Genomic DNA, 27,041 nt, shown 5'->3' on the forward strand with positions numbered 1-27,041 from the left:
TGTCGTTGAAGATGAAATTCCTGCGAAATTCCATAAGCATGAATTGTTAACTGGTGTTTTTCCATACTCAGTCAAAACTATTGATATCTTAAATGCTTATCATCCTTTGATATGTATATATGTAGTAATTCTAATTGTATGAATCAACAGTAAGCCACATTTAGTAGTCCATAATTTACTCTCTATTACGTGCTACTGTTTATCTATAAATTGGTATTTCATTGCATGTAATTAAGGGAGATCATAAACAAAACGCCAAACCACAGCAGTTTAAAGCTAAATCATCAGGTATGCAACATTGCATGTTGTAGCACACAAACAATACTTCACTTAGAGAGAAGGAGATGAAACTATAAAACTGAAATCTTTGATTGTATGGTTCTGATAACAGTTTACAATAATATTCTTCATCTGTAGAATGGAAGTAGTAATGCCTAAAAAGCTTTGTTAAGGATGTTGAGAAGCGTGTGTTCCAGAGTTTGAGGATTGCAGGTGAAAGAGAAACAAGAGACAAATAGAGAACTCTCAACTAGTTTATTAATATAGGAAATTATAGAGATAGTAAAGGATACAGTAAAGGATACTTCTGATGTTTGTTTTTCTCACCAACCCCAAGGACCATGTAATGACGATCAGGAGACCAGCTCTGAGAAACATCATCACAGTGCGAGGTGGCAGGCTCAACCTTAGTGGGTGCCCCCATGGAGGCAATGTTGACTTAGGTGGTATGAAAGTCTGCCTCCCCCACATCGCATGAGACTCAGGCTTTTATACTGACAAAGATGCAAATTCATTCCGAAAGAGGGAGCCAGCCTATGTCGGAAGAAGTGGCTAGCAATATCTAGAAAGGTCTCCAAGGGGTGAGACTTTTCCAGGGAGTTTTAAAGCGGAACATTCTGGGTAGGAACCAAAGCTGGACTTTCCAGGGAGCAGCCAAAGCAGGACTCTCTAGGGAGGAGCCAAAGTGGACAAACAGTACTTTTCTATCTTTCTGTGTTTCACCATAGACCATTATCTATTGTTCCTGACACAGTGTGTAATAAGACAATTCTTAGGTGCAAGAGTCACACATTTTTTTTTAAATATGCATCACAATAACCATAGGGGTGAGATAAGTTTATTAGTACATTTGAATATGTTTCCTTGTATTTTGTCTCCCCATATTTTCAATAATTAAACCCAGCAGTAACAACACCACCAAAGAAGGAGTTTTCTTTTAAATGACTAGGTTGAAATGGTGCTTATTATATTTTTATAGCTAAATACACAATAACTCTTTGGTTTTCAAGCTGACTTGATTCTTTAATTAAGCCTGAATTTAATTCTTGCTTCTAAATTGGACCAGGAACAATGCAAAAGTTATACATAATTTAATCACCTATTACTTTATTTCTATTCTAAGCTGTTCTTCATTAACAACTCAGCTACTGAATTAACCAGCAAGAGACAACCCAAAAATATGCATATGAATCTGTCATTTCAACCAAAAGAATTCTTTTTGACCTCAGAGCCAGGCCTGAAATGCTGAAGTCATGTTAGAAAATGATCTGATCCATGAAGTCTATGTATTTCTTTCTTACGTATTTCTCACTGAGAAGTGATTTTATAACTAGGTTAAAACCAAGTTTGGACTGCCTTAAGAAACAGTTTGGGAAACACAGTTAGAAATAGCAGTGTCTTTGTGTCCCATTTGAGATGCCCAGGTAAAACTGGGAACTGTTTCAAAAGGATTCTCATACAACAGCTGTAAATTTCTTTAATAGAGATATTAATTACTTCTTTTCAATTTCTCAAGGTAAGATGACATTCAAATAATACATGACTAATATATAACAAGCAAAGTATTAAAGGAATGAAATAACCAGGAATTCAATTGTTCTCAGTTTTTAAACTGATTCTCAACACTGTACAAAAAACTAATTTTCCTTCCAGGTTTTAATTTTTTGTTCACTCTGTGTGTATTTACTCATGTAAGGCTGATAAATTTTCTCTGTACAATCACTGAAAGGGGATTCTTTACTTCAGCCTCTCTGGAATTTGTGATAAAAGAAGCATAATTTATGACAATGATAACCCCATGGAATTTCTTTTTTTCCTTTTTTTTTTTTTTGGTGGGTTTAGAAGATGTTTGCAGTTCAAGGATATGTCAAGTGAGGGAGAGATTTTATGTTTTTCAGAGCTCACCGCACTTGGTAATGTCTTATGCTCAAACATATACAAGTTCTGAGGGATTTATAGGAACCACAGTGCAGTGGTTGAGATGTGTTCTGATGTGATGTTTTCTGGAAACAAAGATGTCTCCCAAAATTTGTACCTCAGTGGTACCGTATGGGTATAATTGCAGTTTATACTGTATATGAACTAAGTTTACATCTTTGAAATATCAGCCCCTTTTAAGTTACTATAGAAGAAAAATTGACAAACCAAATAATGTATTTCCTAAAGACAGCATTCAAGAACATACTTAAGCAGATCTTTGGCTAGCTGAAGAAATGTCAGAGCAAAGTGAATGGAATATTATCCAAATGTTTGATGTTTCTAGCTTGGCAAGCATCAAAGAAAGGCAAAGTAACCTAGATGTTGCTTGTCCACTGGATTTAACGTGCAAGGATTGATAACTACCATCCACCAACTCTTATTGAAAGTAATTCTGAGACTACTTCTGTAATCAACTTTTAAAATTTTTGTATTAATGAGTCACTGCAAGGCTGCCCCAGTACAACAGAATAATGGGAAACAGGAATGATTACTTTCATTTTATGCACAGTTAGAAACTTTTTACGGTTTTGTTTGTCAAGAATGTCACCAAAAGTTAATAAAGAAATCAATATGAAACATGTTCTACTAAAGAGCAAATGTGAAGAAGAATGAAGCATAGCTGAAATGATTATAAATCACAATATTAGCAAAAGTAAATGCTTTACACTTTAGTTCTAAAGTCATAGGTACAACAAGCACTGTTCAATTTTGGTTGCTGTCATCAGATGTGTTAATATATCTAGGATCTTTCTCCAAGTTTTAATGTGCAAAATATGAGTATGTTGACCTTTGTGTCGTTTTCTGTGAAATTAAGGTTTAGAAAACTGATCCTTCCTTAATACCTTCTGACAATATTGGCTGATTTCAATTAAATTTGACACAAAACTAGAAATTCTGAAAGATGAGTGCCCTAACAGTAAGCAGATTTTGCCAGGAGCTCCAGCTGTGCAGGCTACTAAAAGAAGAGATGGTGCAAAAACCATTATACTCCTACTGCTTACTGCCTAGTCAGCACACATCCCCTTAGATACCAGAGCATCTGAATGTGAAAGAAAACAGGTGGAAGTCTTACCTGTTTTTCTGGTAGTAAGAGACACTAACAAACACTGTATAGTGGTCTACAAGGTCCTTAACTTGGAAAAAACGAATAAGGCTACTGATTGCTTAGGGGCCAAGGAATGAATTGTCCCTAATTGTCATTAGTTGTCCCTAGCTACATGTCCATGAGCAGCCCAGGATAGCCTTAAATCTTCACAATCTCATCTTTGCCATACCTACAGAAGCATGTAAGACAAGAATTGTCTAGATGAGAAATGTCATATGAGTTCAGTTAGTTTGGTCATATATTTCTCTAATTTGACTTCTGATGACTTTTGTCCTATGACCCTGAGCATCTCACATACATTGTTTCTCCCAGAATATTACCTTGGAAAAATCCGAGGTTTCAACTACTTGTGTGTTTTCCTGCGGAACAAATGCTTATAAGAAATTCATGCAATACATATTACTCCGTACCTATGCTTGAATCTGCTGCTGAATTTCATAGTAGTCTGGCTATGAAAGATGGTTCAAATTTCCTAAGACATTGAGAGATAATATTCAAGCATTAAGATTTCTCCAGTAATTTTTTGATAGCATGGGTTATGATGTCTGCAAACAGCAATATGCTGGAAATATTTTCAGAATTAATTTTTCAAGTCACACAATGAAGTGATCTACATCTGAAATTTCAATGCATGCAGAACTAATTGGATTTTTTTATGATTTGTGCAGTAGCACTACTAGTGATACAATCACCTGTGAAAGTTCATTTCTTTTCCGCAGAATTTAGCGAATGATGCCATTAATAATGTACAATAATAATAAAATCCAGCTCCTTTCATGGCTAATATCAAAAGGACAAAAAGGATCTCCTTCCTAAAAGTAAGTAAACATCCTATCCATGACAAAAAGCTGAAAAAGACTGTTAAAAGGTGCACTTCAGAGACATATTTCATATTTGACAGCTGATTTAGTTGATTTAAGCTGTGTTCAGGAGATGCCTCAATGACTAAAAGTGTTTAATAGGGTATTTCAAAGAAAATAAATTATTTCAGTTGGGAGAGACATATTCAGTGAAAATTTCCATTTTTCTATTTTTTCACATTTCCTTGCCTTTTGTTTTAATATCTTTCTCTAGAAGCCATTAAAGCATTTCCCAGAATTGTTTTTCTCTTTTCACAAAGATGCTTCTAAGGAGCAGTTCACACATTTTAAATGCTTTTCTAAAAGCCATTTATGAAAATAACTTCTCGGGATCCCCGTCAAGTTAAACATCTTCAGTACTGAGGATTACCTCTGTTTCTTTTCTCTATAATGAATGTAAAACTTACTGAAAAAATGCAAAAAAGTATATAATCTTAAAAGTAATTAAAGTATATATGTTTCCTCAGAAATTAATGGAAAACTTCCCACAACTTCAGTTGAAATGATATATGGCTCCCTGTTCTGTTTTTGGCCAGTCAGTTCTGCTACAGAAGTAAAGTAACAAGGCCATTACCAGTGCTCTGCAGTCATCAAATATAGTGATGTATAACCAAGGAAAGAAAAACTAAAAAAATGTGCTAATTTTAATGTCCATTATAATTCAGTGGTGAAAAAAAACAGTATTTTCAACTTACAAATTCTGTTAACTATACGCAATCACAAAAATAATAAATATATTTAAGAAAGCCAGATATATTTCTACAAATAGTACTTCTCTGCGCAACTGGTTCCAGTGCCTCTCCACACTCACAGGAAAGAACTTCTTCCTAACATCTAATCTAAATCCACCCTCTTTCTGTTTAAAGCCATTTCCCCTTGTCCTGTCACTACAAATCCCACAAGAATAAGTGTCACAAATGACGATTTTCAATATTAAAATGCAACAGTTTATTATTACCAATAAAGCATTACCAAAAATGCTCTCTCCCTCCCAGTGGATGGCAGTGGCTATTGATTAGGACATGCTGGGCAAAAGAAGGATTTGAACACTGCCCGTGATTTCATTAGGCTGATGGTTTGGAGGGGACATTGACATGTGATGGGGACCTCATCTGCCCTGATTTACTTGATTTCACCACTCAGGTGCCTTAGTGGAGATCGTACAGGGCTTTTGCAGCACCCACCACCAAGCCAGAACTTCCCAAATGGTCTCCTTTGACAGCTCCTGCCTCGGCTTGCTTGTGTGTGAGACAGATGTGAACTGCATGGGAATGGATATAAAACAAAAGACAGTGGAATGCTTTCAGCAGCCTCATTACCTGAGCAGACATAGCAGACTGTCAATTTAGCGTGAACCACAGGCTGGGCGCAAAAGCAAACTAATGGTTTCTCCATTCACATAGTGATTTTCAGCAACCTGCAGAATCCTCTGAAAAATAGGTGCCTCACAACAAGCATTCCTGAAAAAACATAACTTTTTCTGCAGTTTTCACCACCAAGTATTGCACAAAGGAGGGAACTGGGCATACAAATGAATTATAAATACACTGGCTTGCTCAGATAAACAAGAAGGTAAATCCATCTCTGATTACAAATGACAACATAAGCAAAGAAGCTAGCAGGAATTTTGCTCATGAACCCCAAACTCATAAGCAGGGTGACAAGTTGGACTGCAGCCGCTGACATGGTCTACAGCCAGATGTATTTCAGTACTGCTGATAAATCAACTATGACTGTGTGATGTCCAGTCTATTCAAATCCATGACATGATCTAAACTAAAATTGAGAAAGAGGATTGAGAGTAGTATGTGTTTGTTTACATGGTTTTGATCAAACACAAGGCTGGCCAGAACAGATATGTTAATGCATTCCAAATAGGAGCATGATTAATCCATCCAGTACGGACAGCAAGGAAGAAAATAGATTTGAAATAGTACGACTTGTTTTGGATGCCATGATCATATACAGGAATGCTGAGACATAAGCATTATTACCCAGTACAGAAATGGCAAAAAGCATGTCTTGTGCACAAATCTTGAGTTTCAGTCAGCACTCAGTTCAGGCAGAGCTGTGTGAGAGCTGCAAAATGATGTAGAGGAAGTTAAAAGGACCAGCATCTGCATGCAGAAAATAGCTGTGAGATTACTGCATGACCCTGAGAAACCTACACAAACCAGAACATCTCTCTGGCTCTGACTGCTTGTTCTGTGTTTGCAGATTAGGTTGAAAAACTTTCTGAACAAAAAGCTTAGACCTAGGAATATTCAGTGTGACCTCAGATGCTGAATAGTTTCTAGCTCTGGACACACTTAAGTACCTAATATGTGGAAAGTGAGGGGTAGAAAACACTGGCAAGCAGTGTAAGCTTTTTAGCTTGGTATTCATGCCCATCATTGTTTCAGCTTTTATTGAAATGCAAGTCCTAATCTACTTCACTCAAATATTTCATGAGGTTAGAAAGATGGGTAAACACTGAGAACCTCAAATAAAGTGGGGAAAATGTGCCTTAGAGTAAAAAAAAAAGGTGTGCCTTTCTCTAGAGGTAACTGGTTGCCAGTAGGAGATGGAAAACTATTGAATCGTTTGCTCTCACCTCATCATCCAGCTGTCTAGAATCTCATGATTCCTATAACTGTCAGTATAAAGACAAATTATTTGTTATTTGTCATGACACATTGTAATATTTAAAGCTTATTCTGAAAAAAAGAAGTCTCAGTGAGGATGGGTGACAAAAACTATTTAGAAGACTACAAGAAGGGTCATGTCATGTAGCTGATGTTTCAGTAAGTGTGGTTTGTGTTAAAGGCTGATTTTTGCATTTCTAGCTTTTGTGGAGAGAAGTTTTAGCAGCCAAAATGAGAGAGACATTGGTAAGGTGAGCAGTGCAGTGTTTAGTCTTCCTGTAGGGAACTGCTTTCAAAGAAACACAGTGCACTGGTGTGGTCATGGCTACTCAGAAAAGAGCTGGTAATATGTAGTAATATTTCATTTGGTTTAGACTAGAAATAGCAAAAAGAATTTTTCTGGCTTGTTCAGAAGATTATTTTATGAAAGAATAAGCAAAAGGATTTCATAGGTTTCACCATTTTGAATTATTAAATTTGTTCTGAAAATGGTAGATTGTTTGAAATTCCCCAAAGCACATACAAAGCCCATTATTTCTGAAGAGGAAATCCATAATTCAGCACCTATTTGATGGGACAGTGTGTTTTGAGAAATTATGTTACAAAGCCTATAAGGTAAACACACATTAAAAGGAGAACATTAAGTAGTACCCCAAATCTAGCACACATTTACCTTTAATTCCAAGGCATATGTGAGATATGGTTGTCACGGCAGCTATTGCACCATCTTAGTTATTCTGCAGGCTAAAGAAGAGAAGAACTTATTTTCTTGCTATCTTGGGTCCTTACTTAAGACTCAGCTTATTAGTATTTGTTTACCCAACTTCATACTCATCGTGTATTGAAGAACAAACTAAAGTTGAAATTTTATGTTTCAACAAGTAACACAAAGGCTTTCACAATGCTGTTTTCTTTTTTATTTATTCCCTGAGAGCATTTTCAGAATCATTGTAACATGCAGTTAAGATTCACTTACTGAAATTGCTGCTTACTACAACATCCATGGTATTCTCGATGTTCATCTACTACAGTGCACCTAATCCATACCACCAAATGAAACTCTGCAGCTGTGGTTTGTTGCTTTGCATTTTCTTTTTGGTTGGTTTTGTTGTTTTTGTTTTGTTTTTTTCATATAAGTAGCGGTATGCTTCATACAAGAGTAAAAATAATCTGTTCTCTTGTCTAGGAGGGATGAAAATTTGGCATATGTTTTTACAGCTCTGAGGCAAGGTTAATGGAGTCTCTGCAGGAGCCTGAATGCTAATATGATTTTTATGTTCAGCATTGTATTAATATCCTTATTTTTAACTTGTACATAACAAATTCATTAAACAGTGTGCACTACTGAGTTTCTGTTCTTGTTATTGTGATAAAAGACGGCATAATGCCTTCTGTTGTAGGCTCTTTGTGATTATTAAAGCTCCTTATCTATATGGCTGTACTTCCTTAGAACATGTACAATCAGATTGTCACGTTCAGCAGGTCACCTTAATGGTATAATGTAACATTATGTTTGGATTAAAGCAACTTTGTGCTCACATTCAAGGACTATTAAATTACCAAGATAAAGGAGGAAAAAAAAAAAAGAGCACCTGAACTATATCTTCTATTAGTTTAAACTAGAACAGAACATCTATGCTTGAAGTATATTCTTTATTAAAATATGTACAAAATCGCTGTTTTTCCAATCACTTCTACACAGGATAGCCTCCTTTAGGAAGTAAAATAATTTCCATGTGTGCTCAACTGCACACTGCCTCTAAGTAAATATATTTTAAAATGAATCTTACACTTTAAAGTTATTGTGTCTAACAAAATATGCTAAAGTATCCCTAAGGTTTAATTTAAAGACCCCGATGAATGACACTGTAGACAGCTGTCATTATCACAGAAGTAAATTCCTATTTAAAGAAATGCAAATGTTCTGATCTAGCTAGAAGTGAGAAGTAAGAGCAAGAAAACCAGTTGTCAAAATTACAGCAATTTGAGGCTCCTAAATAAAATTCCCTATTGGCAGAGTTCAAAACAAGCAAAGATTAAGCTAGGCTGGACATCTGTTAGAAACAAGCAGCACTCATTGCCACAGACCAAAGCAAAAAAGGTTTGGTTGAAAATCTACATTTTTCTCTAGCTGGAAAATTCTCTCTTAGCCATGAATAAGTTCGTGGACTATTTTTTGACTAAGTCAGATCATGTTTTGGAAATAGAGTTGAATTTCAAAGTCTGAATTTTTTCATAACTTCAAAATACCCTATCCGTGACAAAAGGTAGTCCTGAAAGGTGCTATTATATCTCTTCCATTGCTTGCAGCTGCTCTAGGTGGAGAAATGTATAATGGTACTAACATTCACGTAAGACCTACGTAAATTGACTCATTCCTTCCATTACGTTCACAAGATTACCTAGAATAGGGCATTTTCTGTTCTGTAATAAAATTCCTAAGTGGTATCTAGTCATCTAAACAAAAAATAGTTGCTGCTGGTGTTCAGAGAAAACACACTCTTCCTAAAAGCCTCTAGTTGCCTGGTTAATTGTTACAGGCATAGTTCTCTCTGTGCATATGTAGAACTGCCAGACTCTTGATTCAACATGCAGTAACTCAAAACTGTATTTCTGCAACTGGAAAGCTCACTCAATCTTGGAGGCTTAAACTAAGTGTGAATGGTAAAGCCTGGGAGACCTGCCACCCTAGGCAGTTAGCTGCATTACTTCTTTCAAAAATTCACCCTGTGGAGTAATAAGAGAAAGACACATACTTTAGCACTGTTTACAAAGCGTTTGTCCCAAAGAATTTTGATACTAGATGAGATTACCCAGGTCACGAATGAATTCTGATTACTCTAACAGAACTGTGACATTTCTACCAGCTATATAGTGAACAGTGTTAATAAATCCCATATTCATTCCTCATTAACTGATTCTAAAGTGCATTCATCAACTCAGTTTAATATACAAAATGAGTCATAACAATTAGAAATTAACTGCAATACAATGAACACTATCTCTGAATTGCTGTATTGTCTACGCTGGATTTCTTCTCTTCTTTGCACTCATCATCAAAACAAAAACACTTCTCCATCTCTGTTCCTTGATTCTAGATCAGCTCTGCAGACTTCAGCCATTTGCAAAGCAGTCAGTTCACAGATACAGGCAGCAGGAAGAATAACATCCTCTTTAGTACAGCTTGCTGTTATTAAATCTCAGTGCAGGCAGCAACATATGAGCTTCTTAAAAATTGGGCAGCCCCATTATCATCACTGGGAATTCTGGATAGTGATTAATGAAGAATACAATTTCCATGAAGAATAAAATGAACAGTATGACTGAGTATTAACTGAGAAAATTACCAATTTTCTAAAATTCTACAGCTGAAGTAGGAAGACATTTTGTCGTGGTGGAGTATTTTGCTTCAGCTTAAAAGGGGTTTCAAAGCAAAAATTTTCCCAAGACCTCCTAAAATAGTCTTGAACTTGAGTGCAAATTTACAGCATGAAGGGCAAAAAAACAGAAGGAGAAGCCACAAAATCCTCCAGGTGGACAGTCATCTCTTTTTCAGGTCTGGCTGTAGGCATAGAGAATGCCTCTGCTAACAGATTTGTACATGGCAAAATGGTCCTTTTACTGGTACACTCAGAAGCTCATTCTTACAACCCAGTATGACAAAATGGGGAAAAAAAAAAAGAAAAATTCTAGAGCTGACATAATCTTTTTTGAGAAACCTCCATCCACATGCAGACAGTGCCTCCCAGCGCACTGGACAAAGTGGAAGGTAAAGGAGGTCAGACTTTTCTGGTAGGTTTACCAGGGGATGCAAAGCTTTGGCTGCATTCCAGCACGCACAGATGAAGCATCTTCTCTGGCTCACATGGCAGAAAAGGAAGCTGCTTCACAGATCCATCCAAACCCTTACATCAGCTTTCACAGCTCCTACTAAACCTCAAGATAAATGCATAAATTACATAGGTTTTATTCTGGGAAAGAGCAAAATTACAAATAGGCAGTGATCTAACATTGCTTCCCACACTGGAAACCTAAACTCACGAGCTGAGAGCTAATTTTAGTGTCATAAATTCTTTACAGATCTGTATCTTTGTTTTGTTTTGTTTTTTTTTCTTTGTAGAAAAAAGGTACTTGGAAAAAGATGGGTTTATGTAAGTTTTTTTTACTTTAGCTGGAAAAGGACTAAAACTGGGACAAAAGCCACAAATTCCTTTGGAACTAGATAATATAGAAACTCATTATTATCCTCTTAGATCACCTTTTGATCCAATAAATACGTACCTGCTGAACTATTAGAAAAAGTTGTTCTTTCTTCTTCTTTCATACTGGTGATAAACAACTGAACAAATTTCTTGAAGTAGTCTTCTTCTATCTAAGAATGGAAAATTCAATTAAAGCCAGAGCCTATCTTGGCCTTTTCAGGAGAACTCAGAAGTGACAGACGATACACTGTGTGGAACCCTTGATAATCAGTAGTGCTGGCTCCTATTTTAGAAATGTTAAGAAAGGAAAGTGGTAACATGCTCCTTTATTGCAGCACCTGTACACCTGGCTCTCTCTCAAGCACAAGGATGGCTACTACTGATAGTGAAAAAAATTACGTCTGCTTCTAACAGGTTCGAGAAATTTGGATGAGTTTCTCTTTACCCAGATGTAGCTCTGTATCCACCATTACAGAAATATTTGAAATACAAATAAAGGATTTTGCCAGCTTTAGAGGCAGATAACATAAGTGCAGAGAACTTAAAATATTGTCTAAAGTGTCTTAGGCATGGAACTGCTGAAATATTTTCTGCAGCTTTCATATTTTTAAATAATTTTAAAAGCACAAGAGATCTCTGTCTCAGTATCCCACACTGCTCCAGACAGTGGATTTGAAGATGAAACTTACATTTCAAGCTACTGTTTGGTGAGATTCATCTTATCTAACTTTAGCTGTTTAAATCAGATACACAAAAAAAGCTTGCCACTGAGATTTCCTCTATAATCAGTGAAGTTAAGCAATTTCAGAGAGCAGTTTCTCCTATAAAAAATGTGTACTGTTAAGGCAAGGTGAATTCATACTACAGAGTGAACTAAGTTATCCTTAATATTTAAGCATATAAATTTAGTAGACTATGATCTCTAAAAAGCTCCCAGCAGTCATGAAAGACCTTTAAATTAGGATACAGAATTGAAGGCTGGTCTCTTATTCTCTGTCAGAATCCAAAACCATGTCCAGAAGTTACAACAGTATTTGGAACTCATCTCAAGGTGTACGTGAACCCACTGAAAGGCACCAGAAGTCTACACCTGGTAAAAAAAATCTTTCTCAAGAAATCAGAAGTCTAAAATTTTCCATAAAATCCTTTCTTAACTGATGCATTTTATCTCCTCATGAAACAGGACATATTGATGTTTTAAATCAAAACTTATTACTTATAAATCTCACAAATGATTTTATGGGTTATGGCACTTAAATCTCTAAATAGGCTTCTTTTTCATTAAGCTGACATGGGAACATTCTACTCTAGGATAGATACTCCTAGATGATTTTCAGGATGGTTCTTCAGAGCTGTATAGCTTAAGTAACAGTAACAAAAGACAGCATTTTAAAGAATATTTTTTGGTTTTGAAAATCAGTGAAAATTTTGTGTTCCATAAACTTCCCCTTTCTTTCCACAAGTAATTAACTTCTCACTATACCCTTGGGAGAACTGCAAAGGAACAAACAATGCAGGGAAAAAAAGAAAAAAATTGATTCAGAGCAATTGGTGATATTTCAGCTCTTCTTTGGATGCTGCTGTTGCTGTCACTTATTATCACTTTCTTGAGTTAGAGACTACAAACAGTTCAAGTGTGAATGTGCATCGTTTTTTCAAAGTGATCCTTGCCCATGTAGAGCATTTATGTGCTACACTCAAACAGTATCGATACTTAGAAAAGTCTAAATGAAAGCTATGCTATGTATCTGTGTCATTCAATTCTCTAAGGTATTTTACAAAAACTTAATGTTTTAAATCCCAAAACTATCTTGAGAAAGAATTACTTTCCCATCGGTGGGGAGGGTTGTGGGATGGGAGGGGAAAGAGTTTTGTGATAACTTTAAGGCCACACAAGATCTTAGAGAGGGAATCAGAAATAAAACTCAAACTTCCTCTCCTTTCTGACATTTTTTTCCTTTCTTTTCAGCCTTTTTTTGACAGCTAACAAAAGCAGTAAGCTTTCCGATATCATTGAAAATAAAAGATATTCAGCTACAAGTAATTCTCTGCGAATTTGTCTTCCAAAGTCTGGTGAACCACAAATAGATTTTTATATTGATGATATTTCTTCTAGGTCTCCACAGCTGATGTCGAGAGAAGACTTGCAGATAGCAAGTCCTATAAATCTAATTCTAACTATGACTGTCCAAAACAAATGTATTTAAAATTTTTAAACCAAGAATAGTTGCAAAAGTGCAATATAGAAGTAAATGAAAACCAGACTGAAAAAAAAAACCACATGAACCCATTTGAAGTACAATACAGACGAATTCTGACACACACTCACACAAATCTCTTTTCAGATGTTTTTCCTCTCTGTAATGATGTTTTATGGAAGTTAATGGTGTTATGAAAGACTGATATACTAAATGGAAGAGATGGCTTGTAAAAAAATGATAGCTGTCAGGTAAAGAAGCTACTATCAAACATGAAAGATACGAGCCTGGCTTAACTTCAATGTGGTCATGAAAGAAAAAAGGGGATTAGGTGTGTGAAGCACTGCAAATCTTGTGTCAGTGAGACCTGATAAATCTCTTCTATATAAGGAAAACCAAAGCTTAGGGAATCTACCTGTTTTAAAGAGGTAGATTTTAGCATTTACTTCAAAGTAGCTTTGGTTTACACTTCAAAGATTTGAAGCAAAACCAAAGGCTAAGGAAGAAGGTGCTTCTTTTACTCCTTTTTCCACACATGAAGAAAGTGGAGAACAAAAGATTCCATATCATATATCAGAAAACGAGAATGTAAAGACAGTTTGAAATTCATTTTTGTTCAAAGCACTTCACAGTGATGGATCTGGATCTTCTGATAAAACTCAGACAGGTCCCTCCACAAAAAATGTATAATTATTAGGAACAAGGCCTAATGGTAATGGAGACAGCCTTATGTTATATGCTATCAGGTACAGCCTAAAAGTTTTCCCATCTCTTGCTCTAGCAAGATCTTTCAGTTTTGAGGCAGCGTTTGTCATATTGTATCCGACCATGATGTTTATAATTAACACTAACTTTTCAGAAATTTATGAAGTTGATACAAACTTTCACAGTGAAGAAATTATATATAAAAAAGAAAAGATCATTAAAATGGCAAGTTAAGACAGTTTTGTTAAATACATGATCTGCACCTCTCAGCAGTACAAACAAATTACTGCTTCTATCTTTGAGCAAGGTCAGTGGAATTGTTTATGTAAGACCAACTTAAATAAGCCCTCAGTACAAGTGAATGTGCTTCTGATCTGTATGGAAATGTAAATTATTTTAGTAGCTAAAAATTTCTCCAGAAATGAAAATGCAAAAGAATTTCCATTTTCATTTGGCGTGAATATGCAAAAGGTTTTTTCTAAACCAAAGAAGCCTGTTAGGTAAGGAGAGAATTCAATCACTTTTTGTTTTTTTCAGTTACAATGTGTAGGGACGGAAGCTCGTATGGAAGGGATTTCCTGGGTATAAGTTTGCTCTTTTTTGCTTCTGGCTACTGCTTCTTACCAGTACTCTTGCTTCCAAGCTTTGCTTATCTTCTAAATAGCAGAAATTCTACCTAGTTTCTAAAAGCTCTTCACCTCACAGGAAAAAAACAAACTAAACAAGCAACAAAGCCCTCTTCCCCCTTAATGAGCTTGTTGGTAGGAATTAGGTTTCCAATACCGATTATCCACTTCTTTACTCACTAATTTCATCAGGTAAGAGCTGTTTGAAAGTTGAAATATGACATTTGCCTCGGTTTCTCCTAAAACAAGATCTTCAAAGGTTGTTCTAGAGCCACAGTAAATGTGTAGGGAACCTGTCACTTTTCTGCAAAGTTCATTCAACAGTCCAAATAATATATCTTTCAGTGTTTTCCAGTAAGAACCTGTTTGTCAGATAATTTCTGATACTTCTATGCCTTATGACACTTTCTCTGAATTTTGAGAGTGCTAAACATGAAAACTGATGTAACTGGAGATAAAGGATATGGATTACACTACAACTGAGCCAGCTAGAACTTGCCTGATAGGGATGGTCCCTCATCGGTAATTTCAAACAACCACATGACATGTGTTCCTTCCCACCTTATACTGATGGCTTGCGTTCTGCTCAATCTGTTATAAATTAGTTTAAGTTTTTAAACACAGACAAAAGAATCACTAAGGGGTTTTTGCCAGCTAGGGAATGGCATAGGTTGTTAGATGCATCACTGCTGGTGCAAGGCAGTGTAACAAGGCATTCATGTACGAACTGAGGACAGAGGAGGACCAGGACCACTTTTCCAGTCTAAGCATAAGAGTTATATCAGCTGAACCAAATTATACATCTATATGCTAGAGACTTATCTACCTGCTGATAAATGTTAACATACAAAAAGATTAAGCACACTATCTGTTCTTCACTGATTTCTCGCTCTTACTAGAAACCAAATGCTAGATACTCTTTTTCTCAAGTCGAGTAAGTTCCTTTGCCTAAAGGCACTCTGTGGTTATGCCTATGAAGGTATTCTGCAGACAGATAAGAGCTGTAGTATGCCCACACTCAGAATCAGCATGAAGCTTTGTAATAACACATGGTGCCATGCTGAGCACAAACTAATTGCCCTTGCTGACAAGCTGTGTAGAGCAGATTGGCCTCTACTCCTCACATGGGGATGTGATACTGCCAGCACTCACTGGGCAGAATGAACTAATACCTTCAATCTCCTGTAAGCAAACCAAGTGTTCTTACTCATCTAGTTAGTACAGAGTAGTGAACGCTCTAAGTTCACACAGTGATTTACCACACCTTAATTTCTCTGGGCAGATGAGCCCTGACATAATCAATCTTTACTTTGCAGTGGTCAAGGGAGATTGATTGTTTGAGTCATAAAAGTCTGAAATTTGACCCAAGTAAAAGGAAGCCAAGTGTAAAGCGGGCAGACAAATGCTTACTATGGACTTTGGGTTTTACTTTAGACTCATGTTACTTAAATTTATATAGAAGAATAAAAAAACCTCAACTACAGTAGAAAGAGCAACAAGCAGAGGAATGAAAGGATGATCAAAATTAAGGTAAATGGATGAAGATGAGAAAGGCAGATTTCTTTTATTGAACAAATGCACCTTATTTTCCAGCGTGTAATTTTGCATGCTAAAATTGGACACTTTAAATGTAAGTTACTTTGTTATTTACGTTACGCACGGATTTCACTAAAAGATTAAGAGATGAGCATGTAAACTGTCTCGTTTCCTGCCTCATCTGGGAGATAATCAGCCAGTAAAATCATTGTGGAAATGCTTTTCCAATTAAAGATAAATCTATTAGTACGGCTATTTAGTTCATAAGCCCTTTGTACTTACTCTTTCACCTTGTTTATGCTCCTGGTGGTGTGTATCCAATTCAGGTTAGAGGTTAATATCTCAAACTTTTCTTGATTTTTGTTTACTAAAAAAAGGTAAGTTACATACTTACAAGAAAAGAAGTATTATGAGTCGAAAATAATTGGATGTTAACTTTTAGGAAAAAACCCACCATCATAATCAATAGACAAATTTATTTGTCACTGCTGTAGTGTTAGGAGGAAAGACACTTAAATCTCAAAACCTGAATACTTATGGATCCTGCTTAGTAGATTCCTCCAAGAGAAGTCAGTACACAACAACCACCAGGAGTGCATCTATCCATTTGGCTTATTTCTTGTGCTATTATAGTTAAGCTAAATTACTTCCCTTTGTCCATACTTTAGAGAAGACTAGTGAATTTGGTTTTGTAGTAAATAAGTCTTAAATAATAAAACTTTTGTGGAACCAATCTTTTTCCCCCCATTTTAATAGAGAACTTGAAAGGGTTTCAGAACAGGTGATTAGCAGTAATCTGGTAAACCAGCAAGGCTAGCAGTGTTTCTAAGAGTTCACCAATACTGTGATGTAGATATAATCCTGTATTTTCTCTTTATCCCTACCTAATCCCTCAGACTGTCTTTCCCTACTCACAATGGAAGAATTCTAAGAGATATCTTTGATCTGCAAAGAAATATAGGGCTCCCCTTCTTCATTGCTGACATGAAGTCCATGCAGAAAATACCAACTAATATTTATTTCTCTGAGAAGGCTTTTGGCTTTGGGCTGTTGATTTCTTCTTTTATTTGGGGTGGGGGGGAGCCTTTTGCTTACTCTAAGGATCTATCCATAAATATTTTTAAACTAGAATATTAGAATTTTAACCACCATGGATAGCAGAAATGTGAGTGATCAAAATACCTTTTATCTTGAACTTATTTCAATCTTCACAATAATGCAGTCCAATAATCAATCCCTGAATTCAGTGCGCTTATTGCATAAGACTGAAAAACTTGTTAGCATTGCTTTGTGTGCAGCTGTTTCCTTCCTGGCCGTATGCTCACAGAAGCTGATCTGACAGCTTCTTACCACATTTCCTTCAAAACTGTTTCAAACAAATTTACATTGTCTTCAGTTGTATCTGCTGACTTTGCACTTCCACTCTGAACCTGGCTCTGAACTTCGCTCTGAAATTCTCTCCACCATAAACTTCATGTAATTAACTAAAACATAAGGATTTTGTCTTTCTGGGATTACAGAATACAAGGCAGTTCAGGCTATGTCCAGCAAGTCTGAGGGCTTGTTTAGTCTCACAGCAGCTCTCTTTCTAATCATCTGTCTTAGGTGAGACATAAGACGCATAAATGGTGGAATAAGTTGTGGTGGAGGAAAGCGAAACATGAGATCCAATTATTCACCTATTTTCTTAATGGCCTCAGAATATCTGAGAAAAGCTTTTGTTCTGCTATGAAGTCTTTCTTTTGGTAGTATGGGGGCACTGCTAATGGTATAAGGTAGCAGGACAGAACAACATTTCCATGACTCACTGGGGAAATGGGAAGATATTTTCCAGTGACACACTGTAGTCTGCCCCAATGCCTCTGCTGTATGCATTCATTTGATGTGAGGTAATATACTTACTGCTCTATATCCGCTTTACTTCCTCTGTTCAAAGACCTAAGAGGTTTTACGTCAAAAGCATGTCTTTTATTGCCCATAAACGTCACTTTACTGTTAGTACAGCTGCCTACATTGGGTCCGTCTTTACAAGCAAAAGACTTGATTTAGCACACACTAGACTGCTTTACTGCTGAGCTGTGGAAGCTCCACATGTGCTGGCAGCTTGCTTCCCTGGAGTACGGCCCCAAGGCTTTAAAAGCCTTTAAGCATAAATAAAGTTAAAAGATGCTCAGAAAATAGCAGAAAATACAGATTTGCATACTTAGTATTTGGAAAGAATTTTCTGAAAACAACAACGGAATGTGAAGACTGGAAACAGCATCTCAGCGCACTTTCATCAAAGGAAAGCAGCTTCATTTTATAGGTATAGAAATCCTGACACAGGAACAGTAATATTAGCTTTCCCTCCCATTCTAATTATATTTTATACTTCTAAAGCTTCTGCTCAAGACCCTTGAGAATCTTATAAAGACTAAAGCATTTAACAAGAGAACACCCATAGATGAAAACACTGTTTTTTTCATAAACAATAAAACAGAGATTAAGTGATGTTTTTAAAAAGAGAAAAATCTTTTAAGAAGTCTCCTGCTTCTAAGGGCTGGCTGACTGAAGCTTTTACTTCAACTTAATCACACTGAATTATGATAGAATGAATGTGAAATTGGCATTCTTTGAAGAAAACAATAAGTTAAATTGAGTTAAAAGGACCACAACCTAGTACTCGATGATCTTGAAGGTCTTTTCCAACCTAGATAATACTACGATTCTATGTTTCAGGACACCTAGATTTAGATTTCTGGTACATGTGGCTTTTTAGGTGCATTCATTAAATAATGTAACACATCCTCTGTCATGTAATGGAATTATTTTCTTCACAGGCTTTTTCTCAAATTGAATACAGTTTTATGAACCACTCAAATGCTTGACCAATTAAGTGATTTCAAATACAAAATTTGAAAGAGGTAACACCATAACAAGTGCAGTCTTTCAATTCTGCAATGAATAAACTTTATTAAACCTTCATAGGAATCAATACCGCATGTTAATACAGACAGTAAGGACTATTAAAACAGGCAAAGATGGCTTATTGGATTAATCTTTACAGCTGTCCACTTGAAAAATCAAGCATAAGATCATTATGTAAATTTCTTATGATAATTAAACCTTAAATTGCATATTCAATATCTCAAACTCTGCCTGCTCATATCAATATTGTACCAGTAGACTTCATAATTCACTTCCACAGTGTGATGTCAAATGCCTCTAGCTATATTAAATATGTAAAATAAGCAAAATAAGCAAACTTAAAGTCATAAATTGATTCTTAAAATATCATTGCCATGAAACAAGAGAGATAGTTCAGCTAAAGCTTTAGCTAAGCAGATTCATCCTTCTTTTTAGGCAGAGTCTTCCTACACATGAGCAACATCTCTGAGCATTGGAAATTAAAGCTTATAGGCAAGAATGTGCTAATGCATTCCTCTTGAGAAGAAGATATTATCATCTCTATCTTGTGCTCCTAAGCTTGCAAAGACTTATTCAGATTGGGAGCAGAAAAAATCCTCTCTCTCCATCAATGACAAGACAGAGGATTTGAAACACAGACAAAGAAAATAGTGGAGCAGTACTAATAACAATAGAATGTATAATATTAAAATAACTTTTCCTTTCTGTGCTCTATATCTTGAAATGCTAAAGTTGACAATCTTTCCTTTTGGCAAAGCCTTTATGCAAAGAAAAAGAGAACCTATGATTAATGGTTGCAGCAACAAAAAATAAATGAGGACAAGACTATATTGTGAAAGCAAGATTGAACAGTTAGTAAAAAGCTGCCAAATATGCTGAATAGCTTTCAAAACTGGCTTTTATAAAACAAATCACTGTGCTCTTTATTATAATGTTAGAAATTAATGCTTTATTTTAAAATTTAAAATGAATAATTTAATAATTGCACAAATTATTTCTTTATCTCAATCCATAGGAACTGCATCTCTTTTTACTTTCTTTTGCATTGCATATTTGTGATCTGTGGTATCATCCATTTCTATGACAGCAATAACACATCGTTCTTTTGCTCCCCTTCTCTTTCTCACCTTAGCAGTGGGAGAAGTGCAGCATTTGAAAATGAGGATTTCAGAAGCAGCTTTTAAGGAGAATTCAGAATTCCTGTCTGTGGCTTTTTATTTCTATCATGGAATCCTTCTATTAGGATTTCATTTAATATAGAAAAAGTGTCTTTTGTATACTTTAGACCTTCCCCAAGATCCACATCTACGTACATTTGAATTCATGTTAGTTAATTAACTGTTCCTTTCATATGTGTTTGTACTTTTCCCTTTCCTCCCAAGTGTCATACTTGAAGTAAACATTCAAAGAAAGCTAGATTCTGAAAGCCTAGCTTGCAAATACAAGACATTTTTCTCCTCTAACTCTCTGCAAGACAAATCCTATGTGTCTACAGAGTTTGTCTGGGTTTTGGTTGTTGAAGCCAAGGCTTCTTGGAATTGAAAAAAGCCCAAAAAATCCCCCAAAAACACAGCATAGTTATCTATAATTTTTAGAGATTCTCAAACTTAGATTATGTCCACTCCTATGCATTCTTTCAGTTCTCCAGGTCCACATCTTCTCCACTGCTGACTCACAATACTCAGGTGTAGAAGACGCTCCCTCAACAAAAAGTGACAAATCAGCATAAGTGCATGAGGGAAGTATTATTTTGACAGCTGTGGGAAGATCATAGGTGGGAAATCTGCCAAAATAAGACCAGGAAAAGACCAGATAGGTAAAACATAAAAGGTGCCATCTAATCCCCAAACTGAGACAAAAGTAGTTTCTTCAGGTAGACAAAGACAAAAGCTCCAGGAAACCTTGGATTTATAGAAAACAAAACAAAACAAAAAAAAGCCAGACAGACCAATTGTGGGGCCTCTGAATGATGAGCAGTGACACTATCAATCACACTACTCTTTGGGCCTTTCTGACTTTGGTCACTGCTGTGCAGCCACTAGCGCAATCCTCTTGCAGCAATATCTGATTTGCACTTTTTCTAAACTGGCACTGAATATTCACTATCTTAGTCTTTATTAATAAGATGTTTAACTGATATCAAGTTTAAAATTCAATTTGCTTAATTTTGTTTCTATTCACAGATGTCAATGCGTGCACTGCTAGGTCACCATGCACTGAATGCTGTGATCAACTGTCTTCATTGTAAGTAAGGAATTCACATGCAAACTTCCTATGCATGAGCCTAAAATTGTCCTGTTTTCAATCTGATATTAGATACTCGTTCACTGCTGGAGTGTAATTTTTTTATTTTATATGTAAATAACTTGCTTCTCTTTCCTCACTAAAGAACATTGAATTATTCATGCTAATGTATTCTTTCATCTTTTTTTTTTTTTTTCTTAGTGGCAACCTCTTCCAAACTTGGAACAACTCACACCGAGCAGAGAAACTAACATCTTTTTCGCACAGCATGACATTAGAATATTTGGCTAAAGGCCCTAAGACATTAAAAAGAAACAAACAAACAATCTTATTCATGATCCTTGTGTTTACTTGTCATGCTCAATTTGCTCTTTCATGCTTGTAGGATACAACAGAAATTTTGATGGCTTGTTGTTTTTCTTTGTAAGGAAAAGGAGTCTTTTCTCAGCTTCATCCATTTTCCACAATTTTTACAGGAAAAAAACATATAATGCTATGGCTGGGGGAGTTTTTCTTAGAATCATAAAATAGAATCATAGAATCGTTAGGGTTGGAAAGGACCTTAAGATCATCTAGTTCCAAACCCCCTGCCGTGGGCAGGGACACCTTACGCTAAATCATATCACCCAAGGCCTCGTCCAACCTGGCCTTCTTGGATTCCAGGCAGATCCTCACATACCGTGTGCTGTGGAACATTTATTGGACTCCACACTGTAATTTTTAACCTCCAGACACTATATTCTTCCTTTCTGTGCAGAGATGCTAATCTTATTCAGTGACTGTGCTTCAAACTTCAAGGTTACTTCACAATTTTTTAAAACCATTTTTCAGTTCTTAACCACTTCCAAGAAAAAGCAAAACTAAGAAAAAGGCATACGTTTTTAAATAACTTTTTCTTATTATGATTAGTATATAAAATGACCTGCAGCATAAAAGTGATTGGTGCAATATTTGATATAGGCACAACAGCCCCACTTTTTGTTTCATAACATTTTCAAACAAAAGTTAGTAATAAAATTTTTTTACTATGTTATTTGTTGGGAGGTACCAGCCTTTGAAAGACGTGACATGCATAAGCAAATGTGACAAATATGAGCTAATATGTTTATTTCCCATCACTGTTGTTTGGCCAGCTTGTATGAAATTATGGTTGCTTTACCATTCCCTAGATATTTTCTAACTTGGCTGCTCATGTTTGTCTCACATATTTAATATCACACATGAATTTTACTCTTCTCTAACCAAAACCCTGTAGAAGGAATTCCTAAAAGTAAAATTTGGACTTTATTTAAAACGTATTTTCATTTAATATCATTGTTTTCTCTAGTCACCACTTCTGTCATAATAAGCAGAAGGAATATTTACTTTTTATGATAATTTTCTGTTGTATAAATTTTAACTATGATTGCTTTCCATAACACCCCTATAACTTTTCATCTCTTGCTACATGAAGTTATGCTACTAATCAATGATGTCCACAGTATTCCATGTTCACCATAAGGTAAATAACTTTTCTAATTTCTTTTCTTAGATGATGCGTAGCCATTTACCATTCAGTGAAATATCTAAGGCAGGTTTTCAAAAATTTCATTCATTGTCACAGAAGAATTTCTGATTTAGTCTTCTGACATAGAGCAGCTTAAATGTAAACACCCCCCCCAATATTTTTAATTGGAAATTTTAACTGATTTTATGATGGCTAATTCATAAACTATGAGACAAGAGGGTGTATCTCCTCTTTACCTTAAATTTGCGAACACATGGTCCAGGAAAATCCATGTGTGGCTCTCTTGGGAACCCCTGCCTCATTACTTCATCACCGTGGATGAAGAAAAGATCTTGTCTCACTTTCCTTGAAGTTCTGAGGGAATCTGTCAAGATTATAACTCTAACTGCTACGATTTTAAGTGTAGTAAAGGATAGCATAGGTCTGAAATACTCAGTATCTATCTCCCTCAGATATTGCTCCTTAACCAAGTGTGTGTTAACAGGCCACTAGAAATAAAACTTGCATATCTATTAAGAACTCTCTTTTATCATACAGGAACCCAGTAAGCATAAGAACAATGGTCTCACATTCCTCTGTTTCTTCTTCATTAAACACATTGCAACATATTTTTCTAAGAGCATATTTTTATAAGGGACTTTTTAAAAGAGCAAGTAGTGATAGGACAAGGGGAAATGGCTTTAAAGTGAAAGAGGGTAAATTCAAATTAGATATTAGGAATAAATTCTTTTCTGTGAGGGTGGTGAGGCACTGGCACAGATTGCCCAGAGAAGATATGGCTGCCCCATCCCTGGAAGTGTTCAAGGCCAGGCTAGATGCGGCTTTGTGAAACCTGGTTTAGCGGTTTCCATGGCATGGGGGTTGGAGCTAAATGATCTCTAAGGCTTCTTCCAACTCAAACAATTCTATGATTCTATGATATGATAGGTGGACATTACACTTTGCAATGGTGTCAGAAGACAAGATTCTTGCCCTAAGAAGCTCATCTAATTTTTACCACACCAATGGATATGGTATGAAAAGAGGAGCAAACATTCCACAAAATGGTATAACTGACTTTTACACAGTTTTCTAATAAAGCAAAATACGGTAAAATTGCATGGAAGATAGGAAGGTGATTCACGTAGCTGAAGTAAAAATTAACATTGTTATAATGGATTGTGAGGAAGGAGAAAGAAAAAAAAGCAGTTTCTGATATGCTTAGAATTGTTTACAGGATTTTCTTGATACAGATAATCTAGTTTAGATTTGCAATACAATGGGGTTCCTTAAAGACTGCATCAGGAAGTTCTACAAGGTATTTTTAATATACTTCACATGCTCTTAAAAAAAATAAAAAGGAAAGCCTGGGCTTTGCTCATTTCACCTCCAAGCTGGCAGTACAAATATTTTCTAGAATTTACTCAAAATCAAATTTTTATGACCTATGAAGAAAATAAGCATTTCTATGGTATAATTCATGTGAACCTAAAATTGATGAGTAACACAATTTAGATAAATTACTCTAAAATTGCCTGTTTCTCTGCATTGACTATGTGGGAAGTTGAGAGTGGCAAGGTAAGATGCTCACTAAGGGTAGACTAAATGAATTGTATCTCTTGGAAAAACAGATCAATACGCAGGAAGGCAAACTCATAAAGGGCCTACTACTTCAAATGTTTGGTGAGATTCTTAGGATTTACATGATTCCCAAATTTCTAAGCTCATTCAATGATGAAGGAGAAGTGACTAAGCTCATTTAGTAACTTCATTTAGGAGAAGTGTTGATGATGTCTTTGGCAGCATTAGACTTGAGTGTTCAGCAAGCAACAGGAAGGTTGTAACTGAGAGACCGTTTGCACTCATTCACTTAGAAAAATGCAATACATCTTGGGCACAAAGGATTTTTAAATTTAGGCAGGTTTTCAGGTAATTACACAAAGCAATAGATTTTCTCCACCTGACAAAAAAAACCCAAAACAAACAAACAAACAAAGAAAAAAAGCCCAAACCAAACAAAATAAAAAAAAAGCTGCATTTAAATCTATTTTACCATTACACATCAGGTCTTACACAGTCATTTCAACCAATTAACCAGGGAGATTAAATCTGCGTTTCCATGCCTCAGGTTAATTCCCTAACCTACCTGTCACTGGCTATTTCAGTTGAAATGCATCATTAAAGTTAAATAAATTTTAAATTCCTATCGTCATTCATGATACATCTGCTGTACTAGAAATCACAGAGTAATAGAATGGTTTGGGTTGGAAGGGACCTTGACAATTATCTAGTTCCAACCACCCTGCCGTGGGCAAGGAGACCTTCCACTATTCCAGATTGCTCAAAGCCCTGTCCAAACTGGCCTTGAACACTGCCAGGGATGGGGCATCCAGAGCTTCTCTGGGCAACCTGTGCCAATTTTCTCCATGCTTGTACAGTCTGTATCAAAATCAGTATCTCAGATATGTAATCTACAATGACATAGGACAAAACCAGTCCTGAGCTACGAGACGCATAGAGTAGGCATGGTAGAGAGATTTCTATAATAAAGTCTTTCAGTATAGGAGTTAGATTACGTATATGTGCCTAACTGCATGGTATAGTGTACCTAGAATCTTTTTAACACATCTTTACTTCTGGTATTCCTCACCTTCTCTTCCTTCTCACCATTATTCCTCAGTTCTCACCTCCTCACCCCATGCGCTCCACAACATTCTTGCTATTCTGTCTATGAGCCCTACGAATATGAAAGGTTTTCCTTACTCAAACAGTAAATAACATAGCTCACTTCTAGGGGTGAGGAAAGGGTGATTGAGAAAATCCTATTGTAATTCTGTTATTGTGGAAAATGAGAGATCAAATTCACTTTCAACAAAATAACACAATGGAAGCCACAGAAAGTGCTGAAAGTTGTTTTAAAAATCCATGGAATAAATAAAAGAAGTACAACTCTCACTCCACTACTCTGAGAGAGGTATCATCAGTGGAAAGTTGTGTCAAAAGGCAAACACAGACACCCACCCCTACTTTAAGGACATTTTTGCAGGGAGTATGTAGGAGGCTATGTTCTGAATAATGGGAAATTTAAAACCTATAGGTATTTCAAAGAACCCTTATAAACAAGAATTACTTTGGATCAATGGGATTATTGTGCCCCTTGCTTTATGCTATTTTTATTATTTATTATTTAAATGGTGCTTTGCTGTCCTACTCTAAAAAAAAATGTCTGTTAAAATCAATTGCTTGTTTAAAAAAATATACATATGGCGCTGTTAACTTCAGTCTTCAGATGTAAATGTTAAAATTTACAAGTTTTAAGCACAGGTTTTGTACGTTTTTCGTTAGACTTAACTTTAACGTACTCAGTAACCAGTCCTGTAACATACTTTTTTCTCTAATTCATGAATTGCAGAATAAGAATGATATAGAAAAATAGAAATATTAACTAGATCTTTATATAGTGTCCATTAATTTGTATTAAAATTCATCACAGTTTTGTTATTTATGGTCTTATTATGTGTATTTAACTTCAGAAGCCTAGATAACTATTCTGTCTTAGCAACTAAGACAGAAATGCAGTCTCATATTGGCATCTGTTATTTTCTTTTCTTTGCCATTCTGTTTTTCTTTTATGACACTGGTCACAGCAGATTCTGCAAAGAAATTCACAGTGCACAGGTGTGTGTTACAGGAGTGGGAGATAGGAAAGAATTATTTTTTTTTATTATCTTTTTGCTGAAAGACAGCAACATATAAACACAGTCTGGAAGTGGAAGAGAAGATTAATAAATCAATGAAGAGTGGACAGTCAACAGCAAGAAGTCTTCTAAGGGCACTGTTCTCTGACAAGTTGGTATTGAGCCTATTATCAAAATTCACCTTCACACCTCCTATCATCAGTGTCACTTTCATTATTCAATATTTCTACTCATTCAGACACCGACTAGTTGGTTTTCTTAATAAATTCATTGAATTGAATGGAGATGAGCATGCATAATTTTCCCTTAAATGAAGATGTGAGTGCAGAAATAACCTGAGACTTCAGCAGAAGTATATTTTAGTCTCCATTAGGTGGAAGAAAAGAAATAATTGTCAGACTCCAAGGCTGTTAATAATTTCAGCAGATGCTTTTCTGAATGCAAACAGGATGAAAACTGGGGAAAGTCTCTAAGTAATATTGAAGGTCCAAGATTATGAGAACACTCGTCTACAAGATCTGTTTTACAATCAGAATTGATTGTGTGTGACCGGCTCACTGAAGACAGGATGCTGAACTTCCACTGCAGTAA

The 27,041-nt window shown here is 35.8% G+C and overlaps 1 protein-coding gene across 1 annotated transcript in view; it reads right to left on the reverse strand.

The window, feature by feature from the left end:
• Positions 1-27,041, reverse strand: part of LOC130601751 (CUB and sushi domain-containing protein 1-like) — a 577,589-nt gene that overhangs the window by 320,935 nt on the left and 229,613 nt on the right. The window lies entirely within an intron of this gene.

Source organism: Pezoporus wallicus, unplaced genomic scaffold (assembly GCF_028554395.1).
Source record: "Pezoporus wallicus isolate ANWC-B61680 ecotype Strahan unplaced genomic scaffold, APGP_CSIRO_Pwel_v1 contig_6428, whole genome shotgun sequence".
Taxonomy (NCBI): Eukaryota; Metazoa; Chordata; class Aves; order Psittaciformes; family Psittacidae; genus Pezoporus; species Pezoporus wallicus.